This window comes from Meles meles, chromosome 5 (assembly GCF_922984935.1).
Source record: "Meles meles chromosome 5, mMelMel3.1 paternal haplotype, whole genome shotgun sequence".
NCBI lineage: Eukaryota > Metazoa > Chordata > Mammalia > Carnivora > Mustelidae > Meles > Meles meles.
The window spans coordinates 90,889,727-90,909,970 of NC_060070.1; the positions used below are offsets into that span (position 1 = coordinate 90,889,727).

The 20,244-nt window shown below is 45.9% G+C and overlaps 1 protein-coding gene across 18 annotated transcripts in view; it reads right to left on the bottom strand.

Annotated features, from left to right (window-relative positions):
• Positions 1–20,244, bottom strand: part of TRERF1 (transcriptional regulating factor 1) — a 201,019-nt gene that overhangs the window by 174,182 nt on the left and 6,593 nt on the right. For 2 of the 18 annotated variants that reach the window (XM_046005288.1, XM_046005294.1), the window contains exon 3: positions 15,965–16,081. The exons of the other annotated variants lie outside the window; for them this stretch is intronic. The gene's annotated coding sequence lies outside the window, so the exon portion shown is untranslated. The remainder of the gene's footprint in view (positions 1–15,964; positions 16,082–20,244) is intronic. 18 annotated transcript variants of the gene reach the window in all.

Genomic DNA, 20,244 nt, shown 5'->3' on the forward strand with positions numbered 1-20,244 from the left:
CTCTCCTTCCACAGATGACTTTCGGAGGCCTCAAGGCCCATCAATGAGAAAAGCGAAAGTGAGGAAGAGTTTCAATATGCATGTGTGAGCCTGAGTCTACAACCAAAAAGTGCTCCTTCCTTACTCATCTCTGAACTACCTCTGCCTGCTAAACCTGGAACCGAACAGAGAAGGCCTCATCACCGCGCCACATCGGTCTCTTCATGGGGAAGGGGGCCCTGTGACCAGGAATCTCACAGCTGGCTGCAAACACAGCCGCCCTCCGAGCTGACATCCGCCGACACCACTCTCGGGGGGTAGGAAACGGCAGGATCACCGGCAGGATCACGACGCTCAGGCCACAGTTTCCCATATCCCATCTGCATTTGTGGTCATCAAAAAAGGCGTTCAGGGTAATAAAAAAAAAAAAATACATAAAATGCACACAGAGGCACCTAGCGTCACTACTCCGGTAGGTAACGTTTTGTAATTTGGGTTAAAAAAAAAAAAAAGCTTCCAAAGCAATGGGCAAAAAAAAGGCTACAAAACACAAACTGTCTCCTGGCTCCTCCCCACTCCCCTCTCCTCACTGCACTTTAAAAATAAAGAGCCAATGTCCAGGGAAGCAGGTTCAAGAGACTGGCCCACACCCGAGGATCCTTCCCAAACCCACGCCCCTCCATTCATTACATTAGGTAGAGCTGCATCCCGAAACAATGTATTTTAAATGTTCTGTTGACTTTAAAATGTATTCCAAAGGTAGTCCCGTAGTCCGCTCTATGGACTGTGCACGGTCTTGCTTTAGTTTCAACCGCAGACAGGACTAAGATTCACCCCTACCCCTGCATGCAGATGCTGTTCATTTCTTGTCACTATGGCCTAACGGCCCGTCACGTGACCACAAACTCATTCTCCAGCAGAAGAGCATTCAGGCTTCCAGCTTCCTGCTCACATCCACAGTGCTCCAAGGAGGAACATTCTTAGGACACGTCTCCAAGTGCCCCTCGGAATGAGTTTCTCATGATTTTGTACCCTGAGGAGTAGACCGGCCAGGTCACACAGTACGCGCACATACAACATTACAAGACAGCCCCAAACCATTCTCCAGCGTGGGGGCATCCGTTCAGGCTCCTAACCCGCAGTGCACATGAGGCCAGGGGCTCTACACTCCCTCCAATGCTCGCTCAGCGCAGCTTCCTCATGTCTGACTACCCAGTGCCGATAAGATGGAATCTCACCGTGAGCTGTATTCCCCAGTTACTAATAAAATTAAGTGTCTTGTAAAAAGAAAGATCGCCTCCCAACCTAAAGCCCTGTACTTTTCTCTCACTGCTCTTATCACAGTCTATAATTAAACATTTGTGGGATTATTTGATTAAAGCCCATCGCCATGCCTGCTTTCTTCACCACTGCATGCTGTACAACGGAGTAGAGCCTCTGTGTAAGTGCTGAATGAATGAATGCATGAACGGCTGAGTCAATGAGATGATCCCGTCGGTCGTCAGACTCCGATCTGATTTTATTAAAAGCCTGGGCTCAGGAATCTGGGTCTGACCTCCCCAGATGAGTTATCAAGGGAATGGGGATAGAAGTGACGGGAGGAAAAGGAGGGGAAGTCCAGTCTTGGTCCAGGGTAATTCCCGGGGCCTCCCCAGTAACAAGAACAGTAAAACAACTACTGCTGTGAGTTGCAGGCCTAACATGGACCACTTGCTTCACACCAAACAATTACAGCCATCATTTACATAGCGCGCTCATAAACCAAGCACTGTGTAATGTACTTACTGGACTATTCGTCTGATCCTCACCATCTCTAGGGAATGATATTACTATTTCTTTTAAAGAGTAATTTTGTTTGTTTGAGAGAGAGCCCACATGCGTGGGCAGGGGGAGGGGTAGAGGGAGAGGGAGAGAATCTCAAGCCCTCTCTCTGCTGAGCTAGGAGCCTGACATGGGGCTTGATCTCACATCCCTGAGATCATGACCTGAGCCGCAACCAAGAGTCAGATGCTCAACCGACTGAGACGCCCAGGCGCCCCGCTATGGAATGGATATTATAGCCCCATTTTATAGCAAAGAAAACTGAGGCATAGAGAGGCTAAGAAGCACCCAGCTGTGGGATGTAAGGGACAAACTCAAGAGTCAGAGGCACATCAAGGTCAGTCTGGCCCCAGAACCATGCCCCTTCCACACACTGGCTGCCAACCCTGCCCCCTGGTCTTTTTATCTTCTCTGCACAGGACTGCTCTCCCTCCCCATCTGCCCCCAAAAGCTCTGCAGATTCCAAGTTTGCTCCACAGCTTCCAAATGCTTTCCCTGCGGTGGGGGAGTGGTGCTTGAGTAAAAGATCACCCTGCTATCTGTCACTGAAACGTTTACCCTGAGAACACACTTACCTGGCAGGTCCCCGGCTATAGGGTGTGGAGTGTCACCCCTTAGGCCAGCATGAGGACACCACCCACGCCTGACTTCCCAGCGTTCTCCCAAGTCAACGCTTCTCACCAGTGGCGGTTCTGCACAGACTAGCTCCTTTTCAACTTGGAAAGGGTTTTTACTGCAACTGGAAACAAACACCTAAGAAATGCCTACTATACCGGGGCACCTACCAGGCCTTAACTCAGCAAGAAATACTACGTAGCCACTACAATTAAACAATCCAGACCAATGCATGGAACTATGCATGTGAAATTGTTAAGTGAAAAAAAAACAAACAAACCAGCAACTCAAAAATGTATCTACGTGCCAAAATAAGTACACACCGTACCCTCAGACACCAGAGGGTACTATAAATAGAAGTGCCTGTGCACGAGGACAACATTTCTTCAGTAAAGTTACTTAGGTTTCCATGGCCCCCCGAAAGCTACTTGTCAACTATTTACAACAGGTGTGGTCTCAAAGCAATGCTACTAACAGTAGCAAAGAATCATCCCCAGCAAAAATGAAAGTTCCCTGAGGGTCATGATCAGGTCTGTTTTGTTCATGGCTGTATCTTTAATGAAGGGGTTGAAGGGGTCAGACCAGGGGTCAGTAGCTGGCCTGCTGCCAATCCCACCACCTGCTTTTGTAAATAAAGTTTGATGGAAACACAGCCCCGCAATTCATCCAAACACATTTTGTCTGTCGTTGCATTTATGCTACAATGGCAAGACTGAGTACTGAGTACAGAGGACAGAGACATGGCCCCCGGAGCTGAAAATATTTACTCTCCAGCCTTCTAAAGAAAGTTTGCCAATGCCTAGCTTGGAGTCTGCATATAGTCAGGATTCAATAATGTGTACTGAATTAATTATTTCAAGTAAGTCTAAATCAAGCTACTAGATAAGAACAAAGACCTTATTTACCCAGGACACATAATAACAGATGTCTAACAACTGGAAATCTACTCTTGTATATTTAAATCAAAAGTGGGACTCCTTGCTGTGAAGTGTGTAAACCTGGCGATTCATAGACCTGTACCCCTGGGGATAAAAATACATTATATGTTTATTAAAAAAAAAAAAATTGGAAGGGGCGGTGAACCATAAGAGACTATGGACTCTGAAAAACAACCTGAGGGTTTTGAAGGGTCAGGGGTGGGAGGTTGGGGGAACAGGTGGTGGGTAATAGGGAGGGCACGTTTTGCATGGAGCACTGGGTGTTGTGCAAAAACAATGAATACTGTTACGCTGAAAAAATAAATAAAATGGAAAAAAAAATTGTCAACAAAAGTGGGACTCCTGACACCCTCAGTAGGAGGGCTATGCCTTGAGCATTTTCTTCCACAGTGGAGATGGATTACACCAAATCACCTGCACCCAAGAGCTACAGGGAGAGACAGCTGGGGAGGGCTTGGCAGGCCATCTGAGGCCAGGAGGAAGAGTCAAGTCTGGGTAACTAGCCACCATGCGGTAATAATCCCATGTGGGGCTCAAAGCAGGATTTTGGCCTCCTTAGTCGTATATTCTAAACAACTAAGCTATAGGGCCCGAACCACCTAGGGTGAAATCATTTTATTTATTTCCTATGTAACTTCTGGTCAGGACAATGCATCAGTAAACAATGGTAGGCTCAATTATTTTCCCCTTAATTTATCAGTATATCTGCATTAGAATGCAACCGTGTATTTTTAGTTGTACAGACTTGGTTATTCAGAGGCTGATCATTCCGCTGGTGGCTTTTTGAAGCTCATTATGGCTCCAGTACAGACGACAGAAAGGAAATGAAAGGAGGTGAAACTCACATCAGTTGGTGTTGCTACTTTATTAGCAGATGAAATGCCAAGATTGGGGTGGAGGGGGTGGTAGAGGGTGAAACCCCAGGTCTCCAAGGCTGAAACTCTCCCCAGGCCTCCCTTATCAGATCCCCACGTCTCACTTACATCACTGTACGCTGACAGCCTATTGATAATTTTGTTATCCTGGCCTAGCCCTGTGGACAACCCAAGAATATTACAGTTGACCCTTAAGCAACATGGGTTTGAATGGTGCAGGTCCACTCGTATATGGGTTTTTTCCCGATAAATATGATACAGTACTATAAATGTATGTTCCCTTCGCTGTGATTTTCTTAATAACATTTTCTTTCTTTGGCTTCCTTTATCCTAAGAATACAATATGCACTACATGTAACATTCAAAATGCATGTTAACTGCTTGTTATTGGTAAGGCTTGTTGTCAACAGCAGGTGATTAGCAGTTACGTTTCTGGGGTGTCGAAAGTTATACACAGATTTTCGAATGCCCTAAAACATCCCCCAGTGTTGAGTCAACTGTAGGGGCGCCTGGGTGGCTCAGTGGGTTAAAGCCTCTGCCTTCGGCTCAGGTCACGTCCCAGGGTCCTGGGATCGAGCCCCACATCGGGCTCTCCGGTAGGCAGGGAGCCTGCTTCCCTCCCCCCTGCCCTCTGCATGCCTCTCTGCCTATTTGTGATCTCTGTCAAATAAATAATAAAAAAAATCTTAAAAAAAAAAAAAGTCAACTCTATCCTCTAAGCTCCCTTCCTTGTTCACAGGGAGAAAACAAAAGTCAAAAGGCGATTCGGAGTTGAAGCTCTAGGACGAACAAAGCCTTCCTTGGCCTATTGAAGTCAGAGGACAGGTCTGCCCTGCCTGAGAAACCAGAGCATGGATTCATTTAGGGAACTCTCTGGAGAAGAATGCTGGGAGGAGTCTGAGCCCCTTCCCCATACACCACACACATTAATTACTCCCAGCAGGTCTGCCCCCTTCCCAGGAACCCACAGATCCAGAAGTTCAACACACTGGCTCAGAGCCACAGGGCTCCACACCCAAGGGCCCCCCGGTGGGGTCCCTCCTGCAGTAGAATTAGTACTGTGTGACCCAGAGCCCAGGCCCACAGGCCCTTCAAGCCTGTTTGTACCGTAACCACTGCTGAACACATCAACAAAATCCACTCATTGTTTTAAGTGAAAACTAAAAGTCACATCCACAGAGGACCACATGTCTACTTTCTCGTTGGACCATTATTCCTCCAGCTGAACCATACAAAACACACCTCACTGCTCTCCCTTCTCACCAGCCTGCCACCTCCTCCCCCTTCTATCCTGACTCCTGGTAACTGGAGAAACCCTTCAATGTGGGAAGGCAGCATTTTCTATTCTGGCTGACAACAAACTCTCCAGCTGGTTGTACCCCGGGAGGCCCGGGAACCCCAGCTCACCTCGACCCTGTGGGCTTCAGGCCGTCCTAAGGGAACCAACCCCACGAGACTACCACGGACGGGGGAAATGGAAGGAAGTACCCGCCACGGCCGCCTCCTCGCACTTTCCCTGGGGCCTTAGCTCTGTCAGATTTTGAAGCATAATGAGTTTTGTTTCATAACAGTCTTAAATGAACTGGAAGGGGGAAGGGGATGACAATGATAAAAATCTTAATTAAAAAAATTCCTACAGGCAAAGACTTTTCAGATCCTAAGATGTGATAAAAGTCTCTTGAGCTGGGGGCCCTACAGAGCCCCCAGGAACCCAGCACTCAACAAACATCTCCTGGGGGCCTACTATGTGCCTGGCCCCAGGCTGGGTGCTTAGGGTCAACAGAGAACAAACACACAAAGATCTCTGGCTTCTCGAGGCTCATGTTCTAGAAGGGAGGAGACAGTAAAGATAAGGAACAAGTAAACTATATGGAATGTTAGATGGTTAAAGTGTTTTGTTTTTGTTTTTTTTAAAGATTTTATTTATGTATTTGAGAGAGACAGAGATAGGGAGAGAGAGCATGAGCAGGGAGGAGAGGGAAAAGAAGGCTCCCCACTGAGCAGGGAGCCCATCAAGGGGCTCGATCCCAGGACCCCGGGATCATGACCTGAGCCGAAGGCAGACACCTAACAGACTACGCCACTCAGGTGCCCCTTAAGTATTTCTAAAAAAGACAAAGACCAGATAAAGGGAATGGAAAATTCAGGCAAATTGTATTAAAGGGGATGGTCAATTCCGTACTGAATACAGTAGGGAGGAAAGCCTCAGTGAGAAAGGGACATCTGAGAAAAGACTTGAGGGGGAAGACAGTGAGCAATTCAGATGGGTACCTAGGCTCTGGAAGACAAATCCAAGCATAGAAGACCTATGAAAAGGCCTTGAGGCAAAAAGGTGCCAGGTACATCCAGGGAATGGCAAAGAGGCAGAGTGTAGCTCAAGCAGAGTGAGGGAAGGTGGGGGAGGACACTGGCTTTCACTGACTACGATAGGGGCTGCTGAAAGGCTGTGAACAGGGAAGGGACAAGTTCTCCTTCACTTCTCTGCCACCTTGTCATCCTTCCTACATATCTCCTTCGATACCACTTAACACGCTCAAAGCCACCTCACCCGCAAAGCTTTCTCTGACGAACCCCTGCAAGGTACAAACCCAACAACCCTAAGGAAACCAGTCATCCCCACATCCACCTCTCCCCCAAATCCATGTTACATCCAAAAGGGGAGATGAGCAGGAAGATGAAAGAGGGGAATGGGTAGAAGGAAGACATAACAAGCAGAGAGGGACAAGGAGACTAATGGGGACACTTAGAGAAAGATCCAAAGAGAGGCAGAAAGACAAATGTCAACGAGTTCTCCACTCTTCATCCACACCCCACAGTCCCTAAAGTCCAAAGCACCACTGCTTTATCAGGCAAGCCCGCCTTACACCTCTTTAACTACTCGTGCTCCTAACCGGTAGTGGAACTGGAGAAAGGGAGAAGAGAAAAGGATTACTTCACTCTGCCTCTCTCAATGGCAAAAGCAGCAGCCCAGCTAACACTGGCCCATCAAACCAGAGGTGGAGGCAGAATTCCCAGTCATTCGATCCACACCCAGGGTCCCCAACAGACACACTACAAGCCACCTGGCAAGCTTATCTGGTCAACCTATAAAGTGAGCTGTCACCGCACAGACCCAGTCCCAGAAACAGCAATTTCTGTCCCTGGCACCTTGTACCCACATTCACACTCATTCCCCAGCAACCACAAGGCAGAGGGTTTAAAAAAAAAAAAAAAAGGTCAATTAAGAAAAGGCTGGGGTAGCTCTGGAATAAGCTAAAATGGGGGAGAAAAGAAGTGATAAGTTAGAACAATTAGCTCCAGGTGGTACAGGGGAGGAGCCAAAACCATGGGCTCTAGAGCAGGAACTCATGGCTCAGCTCTGCCACTGACAGGCTGTGTGACCTTGGAAGTTACCTGTGACCTTGGGCAAGTTATCTACCCTCCTATGCTCAGAGTCCTCATCTTTAAAGCCATTATCATTATTAGTACCTGTGTCCTAGGGTCCTTAGGAGAATTAAAATTAGTATTATAATGCATATAAAAGAATGCCTGGCACATGGTAAGCACTAAATGAGTATTTTTTAAAGAAATAAAAACACTTCGGAGAAAGGAATGCTTCTCTCCGGACCATCTGAGATAGAAAAGTTTTGTATTTATTTTTGTATCTGACATGTACATGGAAACAATCACTATTGATTACTATTTTCAACTCGGATCATTCATAGTCCATGCTTTTAAAATATATTAAGATGCTCTGGCACAAAGACATTTACTGAAGCATTATTTTTTTAAAAGCAAGTTATGGGAAATGACCTAAGCATCCAACATTAGAAAAGTGGTTGAGTAGATTATAAAAGCCATAGCAAATGATTTTGTGCAGATATTAAAAATCATCTAATGAAGATTTTTTTTTTTTTTTAAAGATTTTATTTATTTATTTGTCAGAGAGAGAAAGATCACAAGTAGGCAGAGGCAGAGGGAGAAGCAGGCTCCCTGCCAAGCAAGGAGCCCGATATGGGACTCGATCCCAGGACGCTAGGATCATGACCCGAGCCGAAGGCAGCCGCCTAACCAATTGAGCCACCCGGGCGTCCCTCTAATGAAGAATTTTTAAAAACTCATTTATTTATTTGAAAGAGAGTAAGTGGAGTGCGGGGGAGGGGCAGAGGGAGAGAATCCAGAAGCAGGCTCCCCACTGAGTACAGAGTCCTGAGATCATGACCTGAGCTGAAATCAAGAATCAGCTGCTTCACCACCTGAGCCACCCAGGCGCCCCCCCCCCCCCCATGAAGAATTTTTAAAGACATACAAAATACTTAAAATGTCAAATGATAAAAGATCAAAAAAAACTAGACTTCACTTTCAACTGTCATGACGCAACTGATATTAGATTAACCCTCCTGTATAGAACAAGTATAAAAGATGATAAAATATGAAATAATAATAATAACCATAATAACTGTTTGAAGCTATGGGAGTACAACAGGGTAGCCAGGCCAGGATGGACGATGCCCCTAGAAGAAAGGGAACCTTGGTGAGGTACGTATCAGTCACTGATGTTTCTCCCCAGAACATGTGCTGATCTGGTATAACAAACACTGAGGGAAAAGGCAGCAAGATACAGCGTGCTGCAGCTCTCTCCCTGGACAAGGAAACAAAAGCTGCAGTTCAGGGCTATAATGACATCCAGGATTTAAGACCCAAGATCTCAGGGGGAAAAATGAACCACTCATACGTGAACCCAATGTTCAACAATTTCCCCTCAAGGCATTTGATGACACTGAAACCACGTGTGTACAGAGCTAGGCCCTGGAAATCCAAACCGGAAAAAAAAAAATGTTAAAAAACTGAAAAGCTAAGCAGAGATTTTGGTAGTCTCCCAGAGGTAGAAAAACAAATTGTGAATATCAGGGTCTATCAAGGAAGCGGAACCCCAATAAATGCTCACTCTAAAAGCAAGGGCAGATCAAAAGTAGACCAGCCTCACAGAATCAAGGTGACCCAACATCCTGAGCCTCTACTTTTTCCATCTGAAATGCCCAGCATTCAAACAAAAATTACCAAGCACATCAGGACCAAACCAAGAGAAAAATACAATCATTAACAATCAGAAAGTATCTTTTTTATAAATAAGATATTTACAAACAATTAAAATAAATTAAGAATTGACTAGATAGGTTGGACAACAAACAAACAGGAAAGAGAAGACTCATGAAGTGGAAAATAGATCAGTAGAAAAAATATTCATATTGAAGCACAGAAAATACAAAAACAAGCTTCAGGGACCTGTCAGATACCACAAAAGAGTGAACAAATGCAAAGACCAAGAAGAGGAGAGAAATAATGGGGCAAAAGCAATTTAAAGAGAACTCCCCCAAATTTTCTAAAATGGACTTTAAATCAAGCCATGAATTCTAAAAAGGGGGATACATACAAAGAGAGCCACACTTAATGTACAACATAATGAATTGCTTTAAAAAGAAAAGCTAAAGAGAAAAGAAAATATTACTTTCAAAAGAAACACAATAAAACTGACAGATAACTTTTTTTTTTTTAAAGATTTTTTATTTATTTGACAGAGATAGATCACAAATAAGCAGAGAGGCAGGCAGAGAGAGGGGAAGGAAGCAGGCTCCCTGCCAAGCAGAGAGCCCGATGCGGGGCTCGATCCCAGGACCCTGGGATCATGACCTGAGCCAAAGGCAGCGGCTTAACCACTGAGCCACCCAGGCGTCCCCTGACAGATAACTTTTTAACAGAAATGCAGGAAGACAGAGGACAATGGAACGTTATCTTTAAGGAGTTAAAAGAAAAAAAAAAAAAAAAGGCAACCTAGACTTCTATACCGGTGGAAATACCCTCCAAATAAAAGGTGAAATTTCAGACAAACAGAAATTGAAAGACTAGGGCACCACCAGACACCCCCTATGCATGCTTATACACACACACACACACACACACACACACACACACAACTAAGGGGGTTTCTTCAGAAAGAAGGAAATTAATCTGAGAGAAGAACATGAGCATGGTCATAAAAGAAGAAACGAAGAACACCAAAAAGAGATCTACATATTTATGTAGACTAATCTAAATTATTATTGACTTTTTAAAACAACATCCTTTGGGGCTTAATATATAGAGAGAATTAAAATCACAAGACCACAGGAGGCATAAAGGAGGTAAAGGGAGCCTAAGTGTTGTATGTAAGTAGCTTGAACCAATCAGGAAATGGTTAAAGGACTGACTTAGGGTCAGCTCTAAAACAAACAAACAAACTAACTCACACACAAAAAGCCTCCAACTATGCTAAGATATATATATATATATATATATATGGGAAAAGAAAACACTAGAAAGGAACACACTATTTTTTTTAAAACAGAGGTTTTATCTAGATGATGGAATGCTGACTGGTTTTCATTGCCTTTCTACTTTTCAGCATTTTCAACAGCTTTTTTCTCTATATTTCATTTCATACAACACTTGGACACTATTATACTTGTGGGAGGTAAAAGGAGCCTTCCTTTCCTTATAAAGTTTCAAACAGAACAAATTCCTAAAACTTTCAACAGGGCCCCGTAATTCTGTAGTCAACTGCTAACAACGATTATTTATATGAGTGGAGAATCCTGGTCGCCTGTCAATACAAACTAGCTATCTGACACACCCCATGCCCTGGGCGGGGATGTGTGTGGTGAGAAGAAAGTACTTCTCAAGTCTTTGCATAAGCATAAAGAAATTCTAACTTGGTTTAAAGCAGCACTTTCAATAATAATTCAGGTCATCTGCACAGTCTTTCTACAACAGAAATCCAAAGATCCTGCTAAATTTATAAATAGTGGTTATCAGCAGGAGACCTTTGTACCCCACCTTGCAGCAGGAAAAAACTGAACCCCAGAGAAGAGCTGTAGTCCATGGTAGAAAGGGTAACCCACATTACACAAGAATTACCATTTTTTGAAAAATAGTATTAGAGCTAGTGAAGGGAGGTCAGTACTCTCACATGCTAGTCGGATGAATGAAAATTAATTTTTAAAAATGTTTTGAAGAACAATTAGGAAATATTATTGAGAACCTTAAAAATGCCCGTTATCTTTAACATAGCAATTCTCCTTTCCAGGGATTTATCCTAAGAAAATTATCTGAGATGTGATCAAAGATTTATGCACAAGGATGTCTATCGAAGCATTATTTATAATGGAGTGATAAACTAAATTTCTAATAATAGGAGTTAGTAAAATAAATTCTGGGACCCAGTGCCTGGCACACAGGCACACTATTTCTGGTGCTCCAGAAATATTTGTTGAACATAAAATCCATATGAGGATATACTTTAAAAACTATGAAAAAAAAAGGACCCAAAGAATATTTAATGAACAAAATATTAAGATTAAATCTCATTCAAAATAGCCCAATGCTATTTTAAGGCATAATATCATAGCTAATGTCTACTGAGAACTTACTAAGTGCCAGGCACAGCCCCACATGTTTTACACGTATCCTCTCATTTCATCTCACCCAACCCCATTATTTCCATGAAGTGAAGGATCCTGGATCCAAAGCCAGGCATGTCTGACTCCAGAACTTAAACTATTAATCACCAGACTATGCTGCCTAGAAAAAATACTGGAAGGAAGTTATTAAAAAGGTAACAGGAAGGAATTAAAGACAACTGCTATCTTCTTCCTAAGGCCTACCAATATTTTCCAAATGCTCTATAGTCACCTTGCACTACCTGTAGTCTCCTTGTCCAAACTAAAAAGTTCCATAAACTTTTCACTTAATCATTTACACAGTTTCAGTGAAAAAGTCTTAGCTCCAAAGGGGTTTTGAAACATGTCCTTCTCCAGGTCTTAAAAGCAGGAGAACATTGTATAAATATGAGCCACACATTCTGACCAGGAAAGGCGATGGGCTGAGAGTGTGCTCAACTGACCATGTTGCCCACGACCTCCACTACACATATACACGTCACTATCTGGCTGACAAGGTGCTATTTCATACGCATACTCTGCCATTAATCTTCCCAATGAGCCCTCCGAGCAGATGTGACCATCTCAGGAAATGGAGCTTTAGGAAGGTGAAGTGACTTTCCCAAAGTCATGCAGAGCACTCCAGCTCTGGTTAAGGTTCCACATAACACGTGTCCAGCCACCAACCATTCCCCCCAAATCGTGGTGATTGCAAAGTTTGGGAGATAAACCAAAGTCTCCCGAAGGAGACCAGGGAGATCTGTGGGACAGAGCACAGACACACAGACACACACACACACACACACACACACACACACAAAATTGTGCCCAAAACCCAGATACAGCCCTGGGACCCAACCATCCTAGTGCTTCGCTCCTTCAGAAAACAATTCTGCAGAAGAGTAAGTATATGGCTTTGTATTTGTCAAAGCACTTGTGCATCCTTTCTCTCCTTTGATTCTTAAAATAAGCCTTTTCAACCAGGAAAGCAAAAGTACTGAAAATAAGGGAAATGAGGCTCGGAGAGTTACACCGCTATCCAGGAGTACCCCACGAGGGTCAGTGTGGTGTCCCTTCTCCGTATTATCCCGGCCACATTCTGAACTGAACTCAGTCCACACTGTCTGGTAAGGCTAAGTGGGAGGCAGGAGGAGGAAGGGTGAAAAGCATCTGCTTTTACAGTCACACACGTCTGGGTTCCTGGGTTTGAATCCCTGCTAATCATGAGAGCTTGAGCAAGTCTGTTCATCCCTTTGTCCCCCCACTTGCCTCCCTTGTATAGTAAGGATAATAATGCCTTCTCCATTGAGCTGCTGTGAGGCTTTAATGAGGTCCTATATATAAAATGATGGCATGTGTCTGCACTTAGGAGGTAGCTGTCACATCTGAAATGCATCCTATCCCCAAACATACAGCGTGAGGTCACCATGTCCAGAAGAGCACCTTACCTCACCTTCCTAAAGAAAATAATCCTCTTGATGTTTCGCTAATTCTGCTATCCTGGTTCCTTTCCACTCAAAGAGCCTAGATTGATCTCAGTTACTTTCCAGACTCCTTTGCAAAACTCTCTACAAGCTTCTTAAATTTAGGCCCCCAGAAGTGTCCTCCAAGGAGAATCCACCATGGGCTGAAAAAGACAGAAGGCTAAAACCCCAGCCTCTGTGCTCTGAGCGTCGGATTTACTACAAGGGGTCAGACATGGTACCCTACTTAGTAAAGCATACCCTAAAGAGAAACGAAGAGGTGAACACCCGCCAGGGTGAGGGTGAGAGGGTGAGGGGGTAGGGGGTGGGAAGGCCATCTACAAAAGTAGAGAACAAGGCTGGGGCCCCCTAAGAAGAAAGAGGTTGGGTGCCTGGGTGGCTCAGTTGGTTAACCAACTGCCTTCAGCTCGGGTCATGATCCCAGAGTCCCGAGATCGAGTCCCACATGGGGCTCTCAGCTCTAAGGGGAGTCTGCTTCGCTCTCTGACCTCCCCTCTCATGCTTTCTCTCACTGTCTCTCTCTCAAACAAATAAATAAAATCTTAAAAAAAAAAGAAGAAGAAGAAAGAGGTTGAGGGTACCCAGAAGAAGTGGAAGGGAATGCTTTCTGCAGCTTCCCTTAGAAACGAATGGGAACATCCAAAATGTAGACAGAAATGGTAGGAAAACCCTGACTTGGCAAGATGGTGACATTACTCCTCAAACTCGCTAGCATACCTAAGGAGTATAGACCTTTCCCTTCCTGCTCCTGTCCTCTGAATACTTTCTTACCTCATCTCAGTCTACAACCTCGGCCTCTCCAGCCTGTACAGCCTCCATACCTTTGACCGACATTTCTTTTTTTTTTTTTTTTAAGGATTTTCTTTATTTATTTGACAGAGAGAGATCACAAGGAGGCAGAGAGGCAGGCAGAGAGAGAGGGGGAAGCAGACTCCCCACTGAGCAGAGAGCCCGATGCGGGGCTCGATCCCAGGACTCCGAGATCATGATCTGAGCCGAAGGCAGAGGCTTAACCCACTGAGCCAGCCCGGCGCCCCCAACTGACCTTTCTAATACAGAAATCTGACTTGTCCACTTTCCCCACACACCTCTCCTCACTTCAAACCCTTCAATGAAGGGTTTGCCTACAAGGTCAAGTCTAAGCTTCCTATCACGGTATCAGGTCCTCCCAGCCCAATCCCTTCTCACCTCTCCCTCACCTCTCCAGCCTCATCACCTGCAATTATGACTGGGAACTTCATATGTGCTAGGCCCTGACTGGTTGCTGGGGACACAATAATACACAAGACATGGCACAAAAATGAACACAACCTAGCTCATGCCCTTTAGAAGCTGAAAGTCCTCGTAGGAAAACAAACACAGAAAGGGATAACCACAATCCAGGTGGACAGTGGGATGGCAACCCACCTTGAGGTGCACAGGGAAGGCCTCTGGAGGAAGTAGGAATGAGCTAGGTAAGGGACAAAGAAGGAAAACATTGCTTACAGAAGAAGCCTCGGGGCAAAGTTCATGAGCAGTGCTCCTTTACACAATTGTCTGCTTTAATGGATGTTCTACATGCATGCTCTCCAATATGGCAGCCACCAGCCACATGTAGCTAATGAGCACTTGACGTGGGGCTAGTGCCACAGGGGGAACTGAATTTTTTATTTTATTTAATTTTTAATTAAACTTAAATGGCCATGCATGGGGCGCCTGGGTGGCTCAGTGGGTTAAGCCTCTGCCTTCGGCTCAGGTCATGATCTCAGGGTCCTGGGATCGAGCCCTGCATCGGGCTCCCTGCTCAGTGGGAGCCTGCTTCCTCCTCTCTCTCTGCCTGCCTCTCTGTCTACTTGTGATCTCTCTCTGTGTCAAATAAATAAATAAAATCTTTTTTTAAAAAAATGGCCATGCATGGCTAATGGCTACCATATTGGATGGCATAGTTCTAGAGCATTCAACTGAAGGTGATGGAAGATAACATTAGATGAGTAAGCTTTTTATTTCCTAGACAGACAGACAGCTTGAGGCAGGGGACAGAAGGGGAGCAAAGGGAGAGGAAAAGCATCTTAAGTAGGCTCTGCGCTGAGCTCAACAGAGGGCTCGATCTCAGGACCCTAAGACCAACTGAGTCACCCAGGCGCCCCAGAAGGGTAAGCTTTGAAGTGACGCTTCAGGAAAGCCAGATTCTATGTAGCTTCCTATACTCGCCATGCTATCTGCTAGTCCCTCCCCCCTTGCCTACCCAGCAAGCCCCCACTGAACCCACACAACCCCACCCATGTACCACCTCTCTGAAGACTTCCCTGGCTCCTCCACACAGTCTCTCCCACTGATTGCTTCTGCAGTGTGATCTTTTTCTAAGCAGGCCTCTCTGTGTGCCGGGTTTTTTGTTTTCTTTTGTTTATTTTTTAAGATTTTATTTATTTATTTGACAGACAGATCACAAGTAGGCAGAGAGGCAGGCAGAGAGAGAGAGGAGGAAGCAGGCTCCCCGCTGAGCAGAGAGCCCGATGCGGGGCTCGATCCCAGGACCCTGGGATCATGACCTGAGCCGAAGGCAGAGGCTTAACCCACTGAGCCACCCAGGTGCCCCATGTGTGCCAGATTTTTATGTTCTCCTGACTTGTCCCTACCAGACTCTGAGCTCCTTCTCCTACTGGTTCTGGTATTTCCAGCCACTGGTACAGTCTGGGCACATGAGAAGCACTCAAACATACTTGAGGGTCAAGTTGTCAGCACTGACAGTCACTGTAGCCTGGCAGGATGAGGAGCAGGGCACTCGCTCACTACTTCTAACAAAGATGTGAGGCACTAACCTTGATCTTAGAAAGACAGCTCTGTCCAGGGGCTCGGCAAAGGTTCTTGTGAACATCCTGAGCACTCCACCCTTCACGGTCAATGGCAGGCCATGTGGTAGTCCAGGTTCCTAGAATCTAGATAACCGTACGGGGAAGGTGACCAGACAGTCTTTGGGGGTTAGCCCTGGGTCTGGAGACCAGCTTGGAAACTCAGCACCCACGTCTCCTTAAGCAAGATGCTGAACTATCCCGAGCCTCAGTTTCCTCAAGTGTAAAGTGGGCACCCATCTGCCTCCTACACATGCTGGAAGACTGAAGTGACTAGCACACCTGCACAGGGCCAGGGACACACACTAAGCTCTCAGTCAAGAGTAGCAACTACCCCTAAAGCCATCTGAAACCTTCACTTGGATACCCCACAGCATATGCAAATTCCTGAGCCCCTAAATAAGGCTCTTCTTGGTGCTCTCAGGGATGCAAGGGATACAATCCAATCTCTGACTCACAGTGTGTTGCCAAAATTCTCCCTGAGTTCCCAAGAGAAAATTTATTTTCATTCCCTCCAACTTTAAAAATTCAACAGTCCTTACAGCATGTTGGGGTGGCACGGAGTGACAATGGAGACCATGAAATCCAACAAGCAGCTTTAAAAAGGTTACAAACTGATTGCAGAAAGAAAGGAGAAGGCAGCCGAAGGGGGTGAGCAGGGGGGGTTGGAGACAATCCCCCCGAGTGTCTGCTATTATTGAATACCCCAACTCTCAAAGCAGCCTGGCTGCCCCCTCCTCCATGCGAGCTAAGCTCTGTTAATGAGAAAACGGAGCTCTGCCTACATTTTACCACAATAATGATTTCCCCGTTGCATTTTTACATGCCTGCTGCTTTATCATAGCAGAAGTAGACATATATTTTCAATAAATCCCTTCTCTCCTTCCTCCTCCCCAACTCCAGCTCGCCCAGTAAATGTTGTTCCCTCCGCGCCCTCCCCCAACGCAATCCCAACCCTGGAGCACAATGAGTTCCACTAATCAAAACAGAAAGAAAAAGAAAAATGGAAAAATCACAGCTGCTGAAAAACAGCATTCGCTACAAGTCAAAGCCCTCCACATTTTTTCTGCATGCAGCATTTACTTCTTCAAGGACATATCACCCCCCCACCATCAGAAATCTTATGTAGAGTTGCTCCAATGGGAGGGGGAAGGGGGGCGGGGAAAGAAATCTAATATTCACTCTCTTTCCTATTTTGACTAAGCCAGCACAGACAGAAATATAGATAAGGCCTCGAATAACTGATTTAACAAAATGTCACTTATTAAAAGGCATGGGGGATGGGGCTGCACTTGAATTTGAGAGCTGAGTTAAAGCACCCCAGCTAAAGGCTGCCAGGCCGCGGAGAGGCAAGGGGGAAGGAAACATTCTCTAGTCCGGTCTCCTTCAGGGGCTGCTAGAGCTGACCCCGGTGGCAGAGAGGCCCCGATTTCTCCCTCCAGGGAGAACCAGTAGGGGGCGGGGTGGGGGGAGGACGCAGGGGAACCAGAGGTGAAACAAACAAAACAAAACAAAAAAACCCAGTTGATTCTTAAATATAAAAGCATTTATACTGCACCAACTAGTGCCAGGTGCCGGGGGTACAACACTGAGTGCTGACCCAGTTCTGCCCTCCCTGCGGCAGCAAGGAAGGGGTAAAAGACACGGGGGGGGGGGGGGGGGGGGGGGGGCGCGGATATTATGACAACAGCATCCTAACAGCCCAGCCCAGCCCACAGCACCAGCCAGTGACCAGGCACATGGGGGCACATGGGGCTCTGGGGGCACACGGGGCTCTGGAGAGAGAGTGAAGGAATGAATGACCGTATGCACACTGAAATTGTTTGAATTCCATACTGGTTTCTAAAGCAGCTCAGACTCTTCAAAAGAAGATAGGCCTCTAAATGTCCTTACCTACTGTGGCTCCCCATAACACTCCCCAGCTCACATGTGTTCACCCAATTAAGAAAGAAAAGTGAACAAGCCCCGGTACTTGAGAATCAGCCTCATTACTGGTATCCTTGAGTTGAATTTTAAGGGAGTTTGATATCTCCCATTGTGATGACATCAGAGGGAACTCGAACGACACCCCCTATTCAAACGCCTTGGGCATCAACTCCAACTTTTTTTTCCCCTTTCCCTTTTTAAAACATCTTTCAAAGAAGTTACATTGGAGGTGGTTTCCCAAGACGAGGGAGAGGCCCTCAGAGCTGTCCCTGTTATGACAAAGACACCCCCCCACACACACAAGGGGCCCCCAGGAAGCTTTCCAAGGTAGCAAATAGCAAACTATTCAAGGTCCCGTGTGGTCAAAGCCAGAGCCTGGAAACTAAAGTCCAGGCCGTCTAGAAATGACCATGGCTTGTCCAGGTTCCTCCACTTAGGATCCCCACAAAAAGGACAGGGCTAAGGGTAGGAGGCTGATACAGAACGGCCATGCAACTTGTTAAAGTCAAGTTTTGGCTTTAATTATGAGGCAGCCTTCGAGCTGTGTGCTCCAGAACGAGCCAGATGATTCAAGTTTTTTAAAAATGTAGTGCTGGAAACATGTTTAAATCATCTGAGTCTTTCCAACTAAGGTGACGGGACTTAGAAGCCCAAAGTTCCCAGATGATGGTCTTGGTTTCCATGATCTCTGCATCTACTCAGTACCATATCCTTAATGCTGCATAGCATTATCTGTTTGAGTGTGCACAACATCTGGAGATCATTCAACTTCTGGCCTTAAACCAGGATGCTGGCTGGACATGGGACTCTGGATTAATCACTTATTTATATATTTTTTTCAATTGTCCTTCTTGAGCCTCACTTTCTTCAGCTGTCAGATGAGGATACCAACCTCCTGCGGTAGTTGCTTCTGTCGTCAGATAAAATAAGACAGGCCGAAGAGGCTTTGGACCAGCAACAAACTAGGTAAACACCGGTTATTTCAATGATGGCATCCATTTCCTCTCTCTCTGATTTTTCGTTGATTATTTTCCCCTTTATGAAACCAAATTGGTATCAGTTCCACTGATCTCTCAAAACTGACAACTTGTATTTATTATACAACTACAAGGAGTCCTCTTACACACAGGTGAGCAAAATCTCAGTAACAGCTGCATCTGGGTGACAGGTACAAGGGAGCTCATTACACTAGCCTGTCTGCTTTTGTTGCATTTTCAAGTTTTCCCATCATAAAAATTAATTCAGAAATAAACAAATAAAGCCTCCCCCTCTAGCTCGGAGGCGAGCGGTCTGATGAGGGAAAAGCACAAGGTATTTCTTAAAACTAGAAATGACTTTTGCAGCGTGACAGTATGAGAAAGGGCCCAGGGCTGGTTTTTGCTGTTTGGGTTTTTTTTGTTGTTTTTTTTTTTTTTTTTTTTTTTTAGGTAGATTCTGCTTTACAAAACAGGCCTCATTTGCAAAACAAAAGCTGGATGCAAATGAAGACCTGCCAGGACCCTCGGACCCCAGTCCGGTTTCCTGTGGAGGCTCAAGGCTCCCCTGCACCCAGTGCACAAGCCTAGTGCGTCTGTCGCCTCGGCTGGGCAGGTCTCCAAGTTTCAATCCGGGATCAGAGTCTGAACCTAGACCGCCTAGCATGTCACCGCCTGAGCTCGGATGCCAGCCTTCCTGTAGCACTTTCGATACAAAGATCCCAGAGGACCCGAAACCCCCAAGGAGAAAGTGGCTAGGAGGCAGAACAAGAGTGAGAGAGGGCTTGGTGAACAGGGGTTTGGGCAGAGGCTCTGGGAAGTTAAGGGAAGCGTTTCAGTGGTTGTTAGGTTTTATATCTGAAAAGGAGATCTGGCTGAAGATTAATTCACCTCGCTGTTCTCGGCGCGCGATGCCTCTTACAGTTTACATAGCACTTTCCGTACATTATCTGATGGCATCCTCACAAGTGGAGGGGAGAGGCGGCAGATGGTATCACCCGCCCTTTACAGATGCCCAGACAGGCTGGGAGGCCCCCTTGGCCAGAGCCAGGAGACCACGAGGGCGCCGGACTCCAACTCAGACCTTCACCCGCCCTCCTCACCCTCCCATCCCCATGCAGACCCCTCGCTGGGGGCCACCCAGGCTGGCAGTCTGTAGCATGTGCTCCTGAAAGGCTGCCCAGAGGAGTGGGCTCTTTTTTTTTTTCTTTTTTGGAGCCTCTTGCTCCAAACCTATGCCACGGTGCCCACCAACTTTCGAACAGGGCTGAAAATCAGTTTTTTTTCCAATGATAGTATTCAATAAATCTAACGTGAGGCCCAAATTACTTGAACTGAAGACTCTTCCTC